The sequence below is a fragment of the Pleurodeles waltl genome, chromosome 4_2, assembly GCF_031143425.1.
Source record: "Pleurodeles waltl isolate 20211129_DDA chromosome 4_2, aPleWal1.hap1.20221129, whole genome shotgun sequence".
Taxonomy (NCBI): domain Eukaryota; kingdom Metazoa; phylum Chordata; class Amphibia; order Caudata; family Salamandridae; genus Pleurodeles; species Pleurodeles waltl.
In genome coordinates this window covers 1,024,520,264-1,024,540,103 of record NC_090443.1, presented here as the reverse complement: position 1 = coordinate 1,024,540,103, position 19,840 = coordinate 1,024,520,264, and positions in this window count along the sequence as shown.

Below are 19,840 nucleotides of genomic sequence, written 5' to 3'. Positions count from 1 at the left end.
CTTTGACTCCACTGCCTCCAGTGCTGCAAGTGCCTAGCACAGCCCCAGCTTCCAGATTGTGCTCAAGATCGCACCACCATTCCCGTCGTGGCCATCATGCATCTGGCCGCTCATCTACAAGATCAAGACACGCCCATCGCCGATTGTGACAAAGATCAAGATCGGGTTTCTACCAAGGCTACCATGGAGATTCCTCATCGTCCACCAGAGACTATTTACCCACACTATCAGATTCTTCTCAACATTGTTCCTCACCGGCGGACAATATAAACACTTTTGAAGAGGTTCTTGTTGAGGGTGAAGCTAAACTAAACTTTCCTATGGCTGTTCCAACTCCATCCACTTCTGTGATATTCGAGGTACTCCAGCAGTGCACAGCCTCCAGACCTTTGCTCCCACTAGTGCTGGGTCTTCTTGAGCTCGCAATGGAAGTCTTCCCTACTCCAGCTACAACTAAGTCTGCACCTTCAAGGCTACTAAAAAAGTATCGGCCTCTGGAACAAGACCCTTAGTTTGTGCGTTCCGATCCTCCACTTGACTGGGTTGGGATCCTGGCTGGCCGCATATCTCACACCACATCTCCATCTGCTACTTCTCTTACTGACAAAGACAGTAGAAAGGTGGAATTGACAGGCCACAAAGTCTGTAATTCGGCGGCAACATCCATGAAAGCTGCAAGCACAGCTGCCCTCTTGGGCAGATATGATAGGGCCCTGTAGGACTTCATACTCCATTTTGCGGACCACATCCTGTGGGATCAGAAGGAAGATTTTTTGGAGATCGTCTAACCAGATCATTAGTGCTGCAGCAGATTCATCCTTGCTGTAGGACGCTGGTCTGGAGTGTGGTGCGGACCTAAGGTACTTAGACCTTGTACCAGGCCCAGGTATCTTCTCTTACTGAAGTGTAGGTAGTATCTAGAAGCCAGGCGCTCTAGGGGTAGCTGTGGAGGAGCAGCCAAGGCTTATCTAGGAGACATGCAAAGCTCATGCAAAACCACTGTAGTCACAAAGCACTTATGCACATGAAAGAAAACACACAGTTGTATAAAAATAAAGGTACTTTATTTTTGGTCACACAATACCAGAAAATACTAGAGAGGCAATCCTCCAATAGGAGGTAAGTAATACACTAAATACATACACTAGTAACCAGTAATAGGCATTGAAAAGGTTAGAAAACAGTGCAAATAGCATAGTGACCTTAGGGGGAGCCCAAACCCATATACTAAAAAAATGGAATGTGAACACAGCCTCCCCACCCGAGGTAAGTGGAATGTGTAGAGGGGAGCTGGGAGTACTAGAAAACCACAGAGCGACCAGGAAAGCAGGAGTTCTCATTGGAATTTTCCCAAACCACCCAAAAGGATAAGAATGAAGAAAAGAAGACACCCATACAAGACTGCAAGAAACCAGCAGTGGATTCCTGGAGAGGAAGACTTGTGGAGCGAGGGGTCCAAGTCCAAAAGTGTCAGTGGAGTCCAGGTGGAGTAGGAGCTCCTACCCACCCAGCTGTACTTGCAGGAGTTGGTCCGCGGTGAGGAAGAACAGGTCAGCACTGCAGCCCTAGAGCCGGAGAAGAGCTCCTGAGGAATTCAGAAGATGTCCTTTACTGGAATAAAGATTGCAGATGGGTGACAGTGCAGGAATTTCACCAATATGCCTTGGCAAAGGCAAGTTCGCAGTTAGTGGAAAAGTGGTGCTCCCGGGGACCAGCAAGGCCCAGGATGACTCAACCCAGGAGGTGGAGTCACAGGGGACCCTCAACGACATAGAGGGCCCACAGAAGGAGAGGCAGCACCCACAGGAGTCCCACAGGACTGGGACACAGAAGTCACAAAAGAAGCCCATGCTGCACTAGAGAAAGGGATCCCACCCCTCAGGAGAACCACGCGGAGGGCTGTGCGTCGCAGGAAGGAGTGCTGGGGTCTGGAGCTGCATGTAGCCTGAAGATCCTTTGGAAGAGATGCCAACAAACCTTGGCAGCTGCAAGAAATGTGGTGCATGGGGTACTGTCCTCCTTGGGAAGGCAAGGGATTACCTCCACCAAAGTTGGACAGCTTACAGAGAGGACCAAGAAGACAACTCCAGCCCATGGCCCGTGATGCAGGATTCATGCCACTCAGGATGAGGGAAGATCCACACAGCCAGTTGTTGTTGCAACAGGTGCCTGCAAATGCAGGGGAGTGACTCCTTCACTCCAAGGGAGATTTCTTCTTTCTTCTAGTGCAGACTGAAGACACGCTGCCCGCAGTGGATGCACAGCTGGTGGAAATGTTGCAGTTGCTGACAGGGGCCCAGGAAACAATGTTCTTCTTCCTGGAGGCAGATTGTTGGGTCCTGAAGGGTCCAGTCGCAGTTCCGGAGGCCAGAAGTTGAAGTAAGTTGAAGTTGAAGTGAAGGTTGCAGAGGAGTCCTGCTGGAATCTTGCAAGCCGAATCTTAGGACCCATCCAAGAGAGAGACCCTAAATAGCCCTGAAAGGGGGATTTGTTACCTAGCCAGGTAAGCACCTATCAGGAGGGGGCTCTGAAGTCACTTGCCTGACCTGGCCACTCATATGCTCCCAGAGTTCCCTGCCAACCTTGGATTCAAGATGCCAGAACCCAGGGACCCTCTGGAGGAGCTCTGAGCACCACCCCTGGAGTGGTGATGGACAGTCCCCTTTTCATTGTCCAGTTATGCGCCAACTGGGGTCCCTGAACTGGTGTGGGCTGGTTTATGCACGAAGGGCACCAAATGTGCCCTTCAAAGCATACCATTGGCTTGTGAAGGCTACCCCTCTCAAGCCAGTCATACCTATTTCCAAAGGGAGAGGGTGTAACCTCCCTCTCCCAAAGGAAATCCTTTGGTCTGCCTTCCTGAGCTTGATCAGATCAAGCAGCAGGAGGGCAGAAACCTGTCTGAGGGGTGGCAGCAGCTTGGGCTGCCCAGAAAACCCTGTAAGACTGGTGGTAGCAATGCTGGGGATCCTCTAAGGAGCCCACAGAGTGCATGGAATCATCCTTTTAATACTTGCAACAGTATTGGGGTATGATTCCAACATGTTTGATACCAAACATGCCTAGGTTTGGAGTTATATGTATCTGGACATAGGTAGTGACCTATGTCCAGTACACACATAAAATAGCGTCCCTGCACTCACGAAGTCGAGGAAAATGGAGCTGGATTTCATAGGGGTGACTTACAGTGACCTGCTGCAGTGCAGGTTTCTATCTCGCCTGAGTGGCTGACTGGAAGATCTCAACAGCAATTCCAAAGATCCTACCAGACACAGTGGAAACAGCAAAGAGGATGGGCGGCACACCAGCCCAGTCAGGGTACTTGACAACCTCCAGCCTCAAAACCTTGAAAGATTTCTCCCCCCTTGTCCGTTTCCCACTCCGGTAGTGAAAAGCATCAACAATTACCTGGCAGAGTGGCCACACATTCCAACAGACGCTTGTTTCCTGAACATTGTGCAGAATGGGTATTGTCTCAGGTTTTCCACCCCATCACCGAGTATTCCACCAAGATCATCCACTTCTCATCTCAACCTTCTAAAGGCAGATGTTACCATCCTGCTGGAAAAGAAAGCGGTGGAACCTCTTCCTCTCAACCAGTGGGGAAAAGGCATTTATTCAAGGTACTTCCTTGTGCCAAAAAAGGACAACAAGAGTTCAGATTCATTCTAGACCTAAAGGTTGCCAACACATGGATTTGAAAGGAAAAGTTCAGGATGCTGGCCTTACACCAAATATATCCCCAGATTCAGCAGGGGGGCTGGCTTTGCTCAGTCGACCTACACGATGCCTACTTTCATCTCCCCATCGCAAAAAAGCATCGGAAGTTCCTGAGATTTGTTGTGGATCAAGAACACTTCCAATATACCATCCTACCATTTGGTCTCAAATCAGCCCTCAGAACTTTCTCCCAGTGCATGGCTGTGGTGGCAGCTCATCTTCAAAGGCACTGAATCTTTGTCTACCCATAACTGGATGACTGGCTAATCAAGGCATCCACCTTTCTAGAAGCCCAGCTGCACTTCAAATGGACTTTATCGGCCGGGGCTTTATGTCAGCTTTCTCAAGTCTACATAACAGCAGTCCAGAAGTTGCACTACTTAGGAGCTACCATAGACACCCTTCAGGGAAAAGTGTGCCCTTTGGAGGAACAATGCTTATCCATTCTCCAGAAGTGTTGCACGCTTAACAATATGCATCGCCCAACAGTGCACACAGTCTCTTCTCTTCTAGGCTCCATGGCTTCCTGTATCTTTTTGACTCCCAATGCTCGCCTCCACATGCGACCTCTCCAGGAGTGCCTAGATGACCAATGGAATTAACTGTCGGGAAACTAGGAAGACAGGATCATTCTATCCATCCACGCAATCAAATCCCTCAGTTGGTGGTGCTAGAAGATTTTAATCACAATATAAGTCATTTTCGCTGTTAGCATACAAATAGGAACTGTGTTGAGTTCTAAGGTAATTTTAAGTTGTAAACAAATGCTGCTGATCCTCTGCTGCGATCTGATGAATAATTTTGAGAAACAAAATAGTTCTGAATCATAATTGTCTGCTGGAAATTACGTGAGATACTATAGAACTTAAAACGAGGCCACATTTTCTATAACAGCACATGTATCTTTCTCATCCATGTGAGATAAAGACATATGACCTGCTGAGTAAAACATGTACTTCACACAGGAACAGCAACTTGAAAGTTGATTCCCAGATTTGCTGGAGTTGCAGAGTTGAAGTCATCTCTAATGCAGGAGATGTCAGTAAATGCACAAAATGAGGGGTTTTGTCTTGCTAAAGAAATGATGGGCAATGCGATAGAAAGCAAACATTAGAATTTGAACACATATTCTGTGAATTCTCAAATATCTTTCTCAGTCATGTCAGAAAAAACACCTGGCCTTCAGTTTCTCACTTCCTGTGGTCAATGGTTTCATCTACCTACATGAATGTAGACTCAATTCTAAATATTTTTTATTGTGAGATAAACATAAGGAATGGTAAAACACATTTAAACATATTGGCCCTCATTATAACCCTAGCCGTAAATCCCGCAGACCGCCGTGCCGACAGCCGCCAACATACCGTGTCCATGTCGGAAATACGCAACGGGTATTATGACTCACACTGAGAATTCCGCCACTATACAGACACCCACACAAATCTGCCACACCAAAGGTCAGTGATGAACTGGCGATAGCAAAACCCACACTGGAGAGGTACTGGTCTGCCAAACACACCATCTGCACATTCATTGAATGGTAGCTTTTTCTATTTCTGTACACTTGTTCATTTCTGCAGGGGGGGACAAATGCCATATGTGTACCATCAATGGCACCAATGATGTTGGGGATATGTCCCAAGGCATAAAAGTCAGCTTTCACTGTTGGCAAATCCTCCACCTGGGGAAACACGATGTAGCTGCGCATGTGTTTCAGCAGGGCAGACAACATCCTGCTGAACACATTAGGAAACATTGGCTGAGACATCCCTGATGCCATGGCCACTGTTGTTTGAAAGGAGCCACTTGCCAGGAAATGGAGCACTGACAGGACCTGCACTAGATGGGGGATTCCTGTGGGATGGCGGCTAGCTGACATCAGGTCTGGCTCCAATTGGGCACACAGGTCTTGGATTGTGGCACGATCAAGTCTGTAGGTGATAATGATGTGTCTGTCTTCCATTGTCGACAGGTCCATCAGGGTTCTGTACACCGGAGGATGACGCCATCTCATCATCTCATCATCTGCCCCAGCGGATGGGCCTATGGAGGAGAATGGTGAGCAGAGGGTCATGTACCACATAGGTTGCACAAGTGTGTTTGCAGTAATGTGAGTAAATCCGTGTGTGGCGTAGTTTGTCTGTATATCTGTATATCTGCCAAATTGTGCTGTGACGCAGTTAGTTGCCATGCAATGTCCCCCCCTGAAATGACGGCTGCCTGACTTGTGAGGAGGGACAAGGGGAAATGAGGTAACTGTGCTGGTGTTGTGCAGAGTTGCGGTAGGTGGTCGAAGACCGCCACGCAATTCAGCATTGGTTATCATTGAGCCCTATGGGTTCCGGGAGCCAATGACGATGTACGCCGGCGGTGACGGTACACGCCGCTGCGGACGTGACCACTATTTTCTATCTGTTCACTCACTTGATACAGGAGAGGACATGCACTGCAAGTGCTGCTGTGACCTAAGTCTGGAAGCGACAATGGCTCGAGTGTCTGGGGAAAGGGCCCCTGCCTTCACCGTGGAGGAGTTGGACAAACTGGTGGATGGGGTCCTCCCCCAGTACACGCTACTCTACGGTCCTCCAGACAAACAGGTGAGTACACTGTGACCATGATGCGTGGGCAATGCCTGTTTGGATTGGTGTAGATGAACGATACATGTGGGTGGGGGCTGAGGGCTGCATGTGAGGATGGTGAGTGTATGTGTGTAAGGACGTGGGTGGGAACTGGTGGGCAATGAGTCTGACGGTCCGGACGGGTGAGTAATTTCCTTTCCTCCTGTACCTTTCCTCTAGGTCAGCGCCCACCAGAAGAAGGGTATTTGGCATGTCATCGTCAAGGAAGTGCAGACCCTGGGGGTCTATCATAGACGGAGCACACACTGCCGCAAGAGATGGGAGGACCTGCGCCGCTGGAGCAAGAAGACGGCGGAGGCCCAGCTGGGGCTGGCCTCCCAATGTGGAAAGGGTGCCCGTCGCACCATGACCCCCCTGATGTTCCAGATCCTGGCGGTGGCATATCAGGAGTTGGATGGGCGCATTAGGCCATCACAGCAGCCACAAGGGGGTGAGTACAGTGTCATTAAGCTGACTCTGCGCGCTTTACGAAGTGTGTGGGTGGGGGATGTGGGCTGTGGGTTCCCCTAGGCCAGGGCAAACTTGGCAGGGTAGGTCCCTTGTTGGGCAGGCTCTGAGGCACTCCAACCAACCCCAATATTTTTAGTGGGCATTTACAACTGGGCAGGCTGTGGGTTCCAGGTATGCAGCAAATGGTGTTAGGCATTGCACCCCATTGCCTGGTGAATTTCCTACTAACTGCTAGTGCATGGCCTAGTGCATAGGGCTGCTCTCTGTGTGTTGTGTCCGTCAACGGTAGTGGTGTTGCTGGCATTGACCATGTGTGTTTTCTGTCTTCCCCCCTCCTTGTGTGCATTAGCATCATCTGGTGGAGGAGCAGAGGCACCGGCGATGGAGGGAGCTGCATCCCACATGGCCCTGGAGGGTGAATCCACGGAGGGTGAAGGCACCTGTGGGACGGAGGGCGAGGGGAGCTCCACGACGGACACAGGAGGGGATACCAGCGACTCCTCCTCCGATGGAAGCTCCCTGGCGGTGGCAGACACCTCTGTGCCCACCCCAACAACAGGTACAGCCGCCACCCCCCCTATCCGCTCGCTCACCCAGGAGGGTGACTGTGCCTCAGCCCCAGGCACCTTAGGCCCTGCCCCAGTCAGCCCTGCTGCCCTCAGTGAGGAGGCTATTGACCTCCTGAGATCCCTCACTGTTGGGAGGTCAACCATTCTGAATGGCATCCAGGGTGTCGAGAGGAATTTGCAGCAACCAAATGCATACCTGGAAGGCATTCATTCTGGTGTGGCGGCCCAACAGAGAGCATTTCAGGCTCTGGCCTCAGCACTGATGGCAACCATTGTCCCTGTGTCCAGCCTCCCCCCCTCCAACTTCCACTACCCAGACCCAATCCCCTCTACCTCAGCCTATCCCAAGCACACCATCAGACCAGCATGCACACACATCAACACACAAAAGTGGCTCAGTGTCAACATCAGGACAGTGCGCGCTCTACAGGCGACGTAATGCAAAAAGCCAATCCTTATGCAATGTAATAATTCATGCATTGTGTGTTAATGTTAACCTTTTACATTGCAGAGATTTATCTTGAAACGTCATTATTGCTGTTTGCAATGTATTGTTCATTTTCAAGGCTTTGCTGCAGGATTACAGGGTGTGGTCCCTATCCTGAGCCCTCATAGAATCCTTTCCTGCAGTCTGGCTGGGTGTGGCACGTGGGCGGGGTCTGGGTCTATATAAGGGACCCAGCCCAGCTCCACGTGCTCACTATTCAGAGGTCCCGGTGCAGAGCAGCCGCATTTTCCTGAGCTCCTGTTCCGGAGGCCTGCCTAAGCTCTTCCAGGCCCTGTCCTCATTATCTTGGTGATCCTCAAGCGGGGCGGTAAGGCGGAGGTCGAGTTAGGCCCCGACTCTGTTTTCAGAAATATTACAGTTTTGGGCCTTTTGTTTAATTGTGTGTGCAATTGTTTTCATGGCATTTAAATCTTGATGTACGAATCAGCAACAGTGTGTGCGATTCATTCTTGGCATTTAACTCTTGTAGTACAGATCGGCAGAGTGCGCGATCATTTCATGACATTTGAATCTTGATGTACGAATCCGCAACAGTGTGCGCGATTCATTCTTGGCATTTAACCCTTGCAGTACAGATCGGCAGAGTGCGCAATCATTTTTTGGCATTTAACCCTTGCAGTACAGATCGGCAGAGTGCGCGGTCATTTCATGACATTTGAATCTTGATGTACAAATCAGCAACAGTGTGCGCGATTCATTCTTGGCATTTAATTCTTACAGTACAGATCGGCTGAGTGCGCGATAATTTCATGGCATTTAATCCTTGCAGTACAGATCGGCAGAGTGCGTGATCATTTCAGGCTTTTTCGTCTCGCTGCACAATCTGGCACTAAGGTGTGCAAAAGTTTCTAGACAATTGACTCTTGAAACCCAAAACCAAGCAGAGTGATATTCAATGTTCAGAGTATTATTGAAACCCAGACTCAACAGAGTGTTATTCAATGTTCAGAGTATTCTTGAAACCTAGATCCAACAGAGTGTTATTCAATGTTCATAGTATTCTTGAAACCTAGATTAAACAGAGTCTTAGACAATGTTCAGATTATTATTGAAACCCAGATTCAACATAGTGTTATTCAATGTTCATAGTATTCTTGAAACCCCAGATTCAACAGAGTATTATTCAATGTTCATAGTATTCTTGAACCCTAGATCCAACAGAGTGTTATTCAATGTTCATAGAATTCTTGAAACCTAGATCCAACAGAGTGTTATTCAATGTTCAGAGCATAAAATGTTATTCTAAAAAAAAACGCTCATATGAAAGTTTGCATAATCCTTCTTTATTTTCCAGGTACACAGAGCTAATAAGGTCATGTTATAGAAAAGCTCTTGATCATTCATGTTATCAGTATATAAATATTTGGAACAAAGTTTATGAAAGTCAATGTGAATAATCTTGCTATTGTGTTCTTAACTCTTGCTCCAACAGGTCTCCTTCCCCGCTGTTCCCAACCTAAAACCCCATCCCCCACTTGGCCATTCTTTAACTCTGTGCTATGATAGCTAGTAGAGTTTGGAGCTGCCAAGAGGTGGACATATTGGGAACAGGTGCAAACCCCGAGGATCTGGTCTCCCTGACACTCAGGAAAACATTAGCACCACACATCCCACAGGCACTCACACAAGCACCATACCCATGCACACATACCAACATCCACGTCCTCCAACTCCCCCCCAGTCTCGTCTCCACTCACACATGCATGCATTACATCATCAGTCACTGCCTCCATCACCAGCACGACCATCACTACACACCACTCACGTGCAAACACCACCCCCACTATCATTCACACGTCCCCTGTGTCCTCTCCCAGTGTGTTTGTGAGCCCTCCTCCCAAAGTACACAAACGCAGGCACACACCCACTGACCAGCTATCCACCTCACAACAGCCTCTAACCCATGCACCTTCACCCAAACTCAGCAGACGTACACCTCCTACAACCACTACCTCTTCCTCCACTCACACACCCCCTCCATCTTCCCGTCCCAGTGTGTCAAAAAAACTTTTCCTAGCTAACATTAACCTCTTCCCTACACCTCCCCGTCCTTCCCCTAGGGCCAGGATGTCTAGATCCCAGCCTAGCACCTCAGCCACCAAATCTGCATCCGCTGTGGTCCCTGCTAGTCTAGTATAGTCTAATGGGGCACCCGTCAGAGCTGCCAGTGTGCCACCGACAGAAAATAAGAACCACCCTATTCCACCACCTGCAAAGGTCATAAAGGTGCCGGCTTCCAGCAGGGGACAGTCACACCACCCACCCAGCAAGACCTCCCCCAAACACCGAGTGGACAGTGCCAAGGTCCCTGCAGGGACTGTCAAGATGGGGAAGGGTCACAAGCCAAAGGGCACGTCACCTCTGGGCACGATGTCTCCTGGTGAGGGGCTGGTGACCACCATATCATCAGGGATAACAGCCACATGCACCACAGTCACCACCGCCGCTCCGACCGCCACCTGCATCGCTGCTGCCACAATGTCAGTCTGCAGCATTCTCCCCGAGGATCAGCCATCCGAGGCTGCCGGAGACGGTATGGTGTCTCCATCCACCACAACAGTCACTTGCACCACGGCCAGCACTGGCAGTATCTCCGCCGCAGACACTGCCACCTGCACCACCGTCAGCATCACCACCTGCACAGCCGATGCCACTCTGTCAGACGTCAGCCCCATCCCCAGTGTGCAGCCGTCAGAGTCTGCAGGTGACGTCCTGGACCCTGGACACGCCACTTGAGACACCACCTCCAGCACTGACAAGAACCAGCAATTGGCAGCCTAGTCGACGCAGGATGGCATATGGCTCTGCCTCCATGGAGTATCATGCTACCTGTTCCAGGTACATCGCATGGCTAAGACACCCAGGTGAGATGAAGTCAACTGGCACACCCCAGGTGCAGAATCACTGGGCACAAACCCCCTCCAGAACCAGTGAAGAAAGGCATCCACTCACCCAGTCCTTGGCAGAATGAAGCACTCTGGGCACAAAGCCCCCTCCAGAACCAGTAGAGAAAGGCATCCACTCACCAGTGCTTGGCAGGATGAAGCACTCTGGGCACAAAGCCTCCTCCAGAACCAGTGGAGAAAGGCACCCATTTGAAAGGCTGGGGCTTTGCACTCCCCAGGACCAAGCAGTGGGCAGTGAACCCACTTGAGAGACTTGAGAGACTGTGGCTTTGCACTCCCAAGGACCAAGCAGTGGGCAAACCACCCACTTGAGAGACTTGAGAGACTGTGGCGTTGCACTCTCCAGGACCAAGCAGTGGGCAGTGAACCCACTTGAGGGACTAGAGAGACTGTGGCTTTGCACTCCCCAGGACCAAGCAGTGGACAAACTACCCACTTGAGAGACTTGAGAGACTGTGGCTTTGCACTCCCCAGGACCAGACCCCGAGGAGCAGTGGCGTCGTACCATCATCCAGCTGAGGTGCCCCCTCCCCTTCCCCCTGAGGTGCCTGATTTTTTTTCGACCTGATGCCTCTGCAGTGTTCTCTCCGTTTTGAGGCAGATGTCATGTGTGGGCTTCGCCCATGCTTTTTGGGACCACTGGTCCACGGACATTTCATGGGACACTGTACAGACTTGTGTACTCGCTGTAAATATTTGTGTATACTGATTATTTGCTGTTCTCTTGATCTGTACGATTGTTCCAATATTACACTAGTTAAACTCATTTTGTTTTGCCCTTGCGTTCTTCCAGGGGGTGACGGGGTGTATCTGTGATGTTATTGGATATGTGTGTTTGTATGTTGTTGTGGGTGGAGGGTGGGGGTGTTGCGTGCCGCGTGTGTGTCACTCTCTTTTCCCTCCTCCCCTCCTCTGTGTGCTAGGTGCAGTACTCACCATCGTCGTCGACGCCGCCGTCTTCTTTCCAATTCGTGGTGTATTAATAGATACAGCAACATGGGTAGGATCTGCAATTCGGGCTCCATGGCGTCCTAGTTCTTCCTCGGGTTTCGAGAGATGAGTGGTTGCCCTTCTGTGTACTGTTTCTGCTGTGCTTTTGATGGCGTTGGTACTGCCCCGGAAAAGCTGCCAGATTGGTGCCTTGTAATAGTGTGGGCGGTACATTGTCTTCCGCCGGTGTTTGTTGATACTGCCGTGGCGGTCAGAGTGTTAAAGTTGCTGTCTGTGTTGGCAGTTTCCGCCATGGTCGTGATCCCATTTTTTTTTACAGCCGGCCTGTTGGCTGTATTACAGCCACTTTAACATTGACCGCTAGGGTTGTAATGGGGGCCATATTGTCTAAAACCTAAAACATTTTGCTCTATATTAATTATAAACAATTGCTTTTGAGGTTAAGTAAGTAAAACATATTTTAAAATAAGCAACATTTAGATCTGACAGAAAAAGGAGACTCCTGTGTCTTTTTTGTATCTTGAGAACATTCATTAACTTGAAATATCTCTAAGTTAATGCATAGGTTTCTGATAGCAGAGCCGGGAAACACAAAGAGGCAATTGCTGCCCTGTGCTTCTGAGCTCTGCTGTCAGCAAAGCATGCTTTAATTCAGAGATACTTTGAGTTAATGTATCCACTCAAGACACCAAAAAAGAATTGACAAGAAATGTGGTTGCCATTTTGCAATTGCATACCTTACTTCAATTGTTATTGCAATTTTCTGCAAACGTCATACTCAGGTGACGTTCTCTTTCACAAATTACAAATACATATGCAATACATCTTTTTCACTTCCAAGTCTGTTTAGCCACATCATTGCTTTATTGTTATCAGCATTCACCATAACAGATACAAAATAGTTGCACTGTAAAAAATATTTTATTATTAAAATCACAATAATAACAAATAAAAACAATACATTATGATAGATAGCACTCTATAGGCTACGTTAGGTTGTCATCTTGTTTGTTCAGTTCTCCCAACACCCACTTGCTTTGATGGCCCAGCATTTCTTCTTTAGGTCAGAACAGTATTCCACTAAGTAGCAAAGCTGCACACCCATTGGTTATCTAAGGTCACCTTTTCCTCTACTTAGGTCCTGATTCAGATCTTGGCGGTAATGGTCCTGCAGTCAATAATCCATCAGATTTCCTGTCTGTAGGAGGCTAGCCTGGTTTGTGGTGGGTACCTATGGTACTTACACCTTATACCAGGTCCAGTTATCCCTTATTAGTGAAATGTAGACAGTGTCTAGAAGCCAGGCTCTCTAGGGGTTGTGTGGATGAGCAGCCAAGGCCTAACTAGGAGACATGCAAAGCTCATGCAATATCACTATAGTAGCACAGTACTCACACACATGAAAGAAAATACTCAGTGTTACAAAAATAAAGGTACTGTTTTTTTGGTGACACAAATACCAAAATTACTGTATAGATTATACTCCCTTAGGAGGCAAGTAATACACAAATTATTTACACTAGTATCCAAAAATAGGCAAGAAAACAGTTAGAAAACAGTGCAATTAGTGAAAATCACAATTGTTGAAAATGGGCCTAAGGGGCACACAAACCATATACTAAAAAAATGGAATGCGAATGTCAGTTTCCCACCTAGGCAAGTGTAGTACGTAGAGGGGCGCTGCATGTATTAGAAAACACCAAAGTTAAGTAATAGAACCCACCCCAGATCCCAGGAAAGTAGGAGTAAATCACAGTAATTTTCCTAGAACACACAAGAAAACGAACAAGAAGATGATGCAAGAACCAGAAGACACTGCAAGACACCAACAGTGGATTCCTGGACCTGAAGACCTGTGAAAGAAGGGGACTAAGTCCAAGAAGCACAGAAGCTGCGCATCGCAGGAGGGAGTGCTGGGGGCTGGAGCTGCATGGTGCATGAAGATCTTCGTGGAAGGAAGCCCACATGCCTTGGCAACTGCAAAACATGCAGTGCACGGGGGTACAGTCTCCTACCGCCATCAAAGTTGGACAGTAGGACGTCAGGACCGTCAGAACCGTCAGAACCACTTCCGTTCACCACCTGTGATGCTGGATCCAAGCACTTTGTCAGGAGAGGGGACCCATGCCACTGGTCGTCGATGCAGAGAGGTGTCTGTTGAAGCAGGGGGGTGAGTCCTTCACCCCAAGGGAGATTCCTTAGTTCTTCTGGTGCAGGCTGAAGACAGGCTGTCCTCTGAGGATGCACAACCGGGAAACAGTTGCAGTTGCTGGCAGGAGCTGAAGATACAAAGTTTCATAAGTCGTCTTGGCCATCTCCTCACCTCCGTTGACGATAGCAATGACAAAATCATCGTCGACAACCGATGACCACCTCGTCGTTGGAGTCGTACCTTAGTCACAGCCGGCCCCGTCAACAACATCATCATCGACGGCCCCGTCGACAACACCATTGACGACGTAAAATGTTAAAAAGCATAAGAAATCTACATTTCTGTCACCATTGCATACTTCTCCAAGTAAACTGTCACCAATAATTCCTACACATCTTTTGGAAGAGAATGACTCGGACGAAGAAAAGACATTTGGTGTGGCCCGCAGCCCTTCTGAATTGCAAGTAAAGTGCCAGGATTTAGACAACAACAACCAGCATACTGATCCTCAAGCCTTTTATTCACCTAGTGATCAGTATTCATACCAGGAGGAACTGTATCCTATACCCGGATCCCTTATATTAGATTTGCAATAAATTCTGGCGGACTACAGGCAGAGATTCCCACCATTCAACACTGAGGCCCAGAGGGCATCTGTACCTTCACCATTGCCACCTCCTTCCACACCTGTTAGATTGCGGGTATTGCCATCAGACATACGCCCGCACACACCTCTTTCAGTCCCAGCACAGGATCTGTCAACGTCTGATGATGACAGAGAAGAGAGAGAGTTGCCAGATGTCGTTGCGGAGTGGGATGATTATTCGATACCTACTCCGTCTTTGCCTTCCCCTGTCCCAGTAGACTCTCCACTAGGTGACATTGGGGGATTCAACAGTTTATTGGAGCGGGCCGCAAAATGATTTGCACTGCCTATGCCAACAAAGGAGATGGACTGCTTTCTGTATGACTTCAAGGAATCCTACCAAAGAAGTGTGAGATCATTGCCCGTAGTTGACTACATATGGGATATGCGGCTGATGGTAATACAAAATCCTGCCACTGTTACTGTGGTCTTGCCCAACTTAGATAAGAAATATAAGGCACCAGACGATTGTAGGAAGCTGGCTTGGTTTGTAGTGGGTACCTTAGGTACTTACACCTTATACCAGGTCCAGTTATCCCTTGTTAGTGAATGTAATAGTGTTCTAGCAGCTTAGGCTGATAGAGGTAGCTATAGCAGAGCAGCTTAGGCTGAACTGGGAGACATGCAAAGCTCATGCAATACCACTTATAGTTACACAGTACTTATACACAAGTAAAGACAATACTCATTGTTACCAAAAATAAAGGTATTTATTTGGGTGACACAGTACCAAAAATATCTTAGAGACAATACTCCTTCTCGAGGTAAATAATATATTCAATATATACACTAGACACCAAAATTAGACAAGTAAATAGTCATAGAACAATGCAAACAGTAGGAAATCCTATAGAATGCAAAGGGAGAAAATAGATTTAGGGGCAACATAAACCATATACTAAAAAAGTGGAATGTGAATCACTAATTCCCCTCTAGACAAGTGTAGTGTGTGCAGAATCACTGGGAGAGTAAGAATTCATTAAAGGTAAGTAACTTACCCCACCCCAAAGCCCAGAACAGCAGGAGTAAAGTACTGCAAGTTTCCTTTGGGACACACTACACCTCATTTTTGGGATTTTGCAGCAGCCAACCACGTCTGCAAAGAACAACTGCTGGATTATTGGACCTGAAGACCTGCAAAGGAAGGGGACCAAGTCCAGAAGTGAAAAGAAGTTCCAGGAAGGACAGAAACCCTTGTCAACCCAGAAGACGGTGCAAAAGAAGAGTCCCTGGTTAGTCGAAGACTGCAGAAATGCACCCTAGGAAGATGCCAGTGGGATCCTGCATGATGCAAAAGATGCCCCACGGCGTGAAGATCATTGCAGATGAGATTTTTTGTTGGAAGGCACCAACAAGCCTTGGCTACTGCAAAAGTGAATTTTTCATCGAAATGGTGCTGGATGGACCCAGGAGGGACCTGAGGGCCTCACCTCTGTGTGAGGAGGAAGAGGGGTCTCTCAGCACTTTAGAGAGCCCTCAGGATGCCAGCTAGCATCCACGAAGCCACAGGAGATAGGTTCAAAGGTGGTGCAAAATGCCATCGATGCAGCACAACAAAAGAAGGTCCCACACCGCCGGAGAACAGCTCAGCGAGTTGAGCGTCGCAGGGTGGAGTGCTGAGAACCTGGGCCAGGCTGTGCATGAAGGAATTTTGCAAAGAGTGCACAGAGGCCTCAGGAGGCGAAGAAGACACAATACACAGAGGTACCGTCATTCTCAGGGAAGGCAAAGTCTTAACACCGCCAAATTGCGTCAGCAGGCCCTCTGGACAGTCTGTGTCGATGATGTCTACCCTCTGTGTCCTTAGGAGCACGCTCGTCGCCATGAGAGGAGCGCCACGGTAGCGGTCGTCGCCTTGGAAGGTGCCTGCTTGGAGCAGGGGAGTGACTCCGTCACTCCACGGGAGATTTCTTCGGTCCTTCTGGTGCAGGATGAAGACAGGGAGTCCCCAGATCATGCACACAATGGAAACTGTTGAAGTTGCTGACTTGGGGATGAGATTGCTGAAGCAAAGTGTCTCTTGTAGACACTTTGTTGCAGTTACAGCGTTTCTTGGAGCAGGCTGCGGTTGATCCGAGGTCAGAAGAGTCTGAAGTTGTTGCAAAGGATTCCTGAAGGAAACTTGCAAGCAGAATCTAAGGAGAACCCACAGGAGAGACCCTAAATAGCCCTGCGAGGGGGATTGGATAACTTATCAGGTATGGACCTATCAGGAGGGGTCTCTGACATCACCTGCTGGCACTTGCCACTCAGAGGCCTCCAGAGTGCCCCCACACCTTGCAAAGCAAGATGGCTGAAGTCTGGGACACACTGGAGGAGCTCTGGGCACCACCCCTGGGGTGGTAATGGACAGGGGAGTGGTCACTCCCCTTTCCTTTGTCCAGTTTCCTGCCAGAGCAGGGGAGAAGGGGTCCCTGAACCGGTGTAGACTGGTTTATGCAAGGAGGGCACCATCTGTGCCCTTCAAAGCATTTCCAGAGGCGGGGAGAGGCTACCCCTCACCACCAGCCTGTAACACCTATTTCCAAAGGGAGAGGGTGTAATACCCTGCTCTTTGAGGAAATGCTTTGTTCTGCCTTCCTGGGACTGGGCTTCCCAGACCCCAGGAGGGTAGAACCCTGTCTGTGAGGTGGCAGCAGCTGTAGCTGCAGTGCAAGCCTCAGTCAGCTGGTTTGGCAGTACTGGGGGGTCCATGGTTGAGCCCCCAGGATGCATGGAATTGGCTCCCCAACACCAAATTTGGAATGGGGGACAATTCCATGATCTTAGACATGTTAAATGGCTATATTCAGAGTTACCATTGTGAAGCTACATATAGGTATTGACCTATATGTAGTGCACGCGTGTAATGGCGTCCCAGCACTCACAAAGTCCGGGGAAATGGCCCTGAACTATGTGCGGGCACCTTTGCTAGTGCAAGGGGCCCTCACACTTAGTAACTTTGCACCTAACCTTCAGCAAGTGAAGGTTAGACATATAGGTGACTTATAAGTTACTTAAGTGCAGTGAAAATGGCTGTGAAATAACATGTGCGTTATTTCACGTAGGCTGCAATGGCAGGCCTGTTCAAGGGTTTGTCTGAGCTCCCTATGGGTGGCAAAAGAAATGCTGCAGCCCATATGGATCTCCTGGAACCCCAATGCCTGGGTACCTAGGTACCATATACTAGGGAATTATAAGGGGGGTCCAGTATTCCAATTGAAATTGTCACTGGCCTACAGTTACACATTTAAAAGCAAAGAGAGCATAAGCACTGAGGTTCTGATTAGCAGAGCCTCAGTGACACAGTTAGACACTACACAGGCATACACATTAGGCCACAAATTATGAGCAGTGAGGTTCTGGCTAGCAGGATCTCAGTGACACAGTAAAAACACACTGACACACTCACAAACGGGTCAAAAGTGGGGGCAACCATGCTAGAAAGAGGCTACTTTCTCACAACGATGCCCCAGCCTGCTTAACTGGACACCCCAAACCGGACTCAGTTATCACTGAGGCAGCACAGCGCAGATCTAGGAATCCTTCGGCACCAATTTCTGCTCCGCCTGACTAAGAAGAAAGAAGACTTGATAATATAGGAAAGCTCTTCTCCTTAATGTCTTCTCGTACGGTGAGGGCGTGTAATTCATTGGCTGTGATAGGCAGGAATGACAGGCAGCTATGGGCGGACATTCCTCCTTACCTAGACCAACTTCCAGAGGATTCAAAGGCAGACGCAACCACAGTACTGTAGGAATGGGAGAAGACCTCAACTAAGGTAATCGACTGCATAATAGAAATCGCTACCACCGCTTTTTGACAGCTGGCAGGAGCTGCTGTTTTAAGAAAGCAGGGCTGGCTTAGTGCAACTTGTTTTAGACCTGAAGTGCAGAACAAAATTCTCGACTTGCCTGTTGATGGAGGATCCCTTTTTGGAAAACATATTGATGAGGCTCTGCAGACTAAAAAAACAGATACATACAAAACAAAGGGCCAGATGTAGGAAAAATAAAAATTGCGAGTTGCATTTTGCGAGTCAATGCGACTCGCAAAATGCGACTCGCAATTTGGTATGCCAGGAAATAAACCGGTCCGATTTAGCGACTCGCATCCGGACTCGCAACGCTGTGTGCGAGTCCGCAGATTGCGAGGTCGCTGTTTGCGAGTGTGCAAAAAACGAACTCGCAATTAGCGAGTTGGAGTCGCAAATTGCGAGTTCCCTCAAAATTGCTTGCAGGTGCAGCAGAACACTCCAGAAAGCACACCAAAACACTCTGGAAACACTTCCTGGCACATGATGATGACATCACAGCCAGGAAGTTAACAAATACACCTGGGAGGAGGCTGGACCACACCCTTTTACAAGTGCCAGTCTGCACACTGAGCTAGCTGCAGCAGCCATGGAGGGAACCCCCCGAAAAAGGAAAATTACATTCTCTGAGAGGGAGCTTGAGGTGCTGACCGAAGAATGTTGTCAGCACCATGATGAGCTCTTTGGGAGAGCTGCCCTCACTGTTCCAGAGGCCACCAAAAAGAAAATCTGGCAGGAAATGCAAGAGAAAATCAATGCCCTGGGGGTGAGCCACAGGACAATTGAGGACATAAGGAAGAGGTGGTATGACCTCCGCTCCCGGACCAAGGAGAGGGTGGCAGAAAGGCTCCGGGAGATGAGAGGCACTGGAGGGGGACCATCATCTGTGCCACCACCAACACCCCTTGAAGACAGGATTGAGCAAACCTTTGAGCCGGAGGCAGTGTGTGGATTTGGGGACCTGGACACTTCAGAGCCCAGCACATCAACCAGTGAGTACCATGTGATAAGCCTGTACCCCTATCAATGTCATACCCCACCCACCATGTACACATGTGCATGCACAACCAAATTTGCTCCATTTCAGGGTAGAAAAAGCCAGAATGATGCATTATGGGAAATGTAGTCCAATAGGCAGTGCATAGGCAAATGTTTATTAGGAATTGTGCAAAAGATACTATACACTGACAGTGTGTTCCCCATGTCCCACAGGTCTCCAGCAAGACACCCCCTACACCCCAAGCACCCAGGCCCAGGAGGACACCCCAGGACCCTCCAGCACCCCCACATGCACAGTCAGCAGCATTCCTGCAGTTGTAACGCCTGCTGCAACAGCAACGCCAGGAGCTGCCCCAGCAACAGCCAGGGAGGATTCAGGTGCGAGGACAGGGCAGCCACCACTGCGCAGGCGTCGCAGGGCAAGAGCGTCTGATTTCCGGATTCATCCTCCAACCAGCAGTGAGGCACATCTGCTGCGGGGTCAGCGCCTGCAGAACACAATAATGG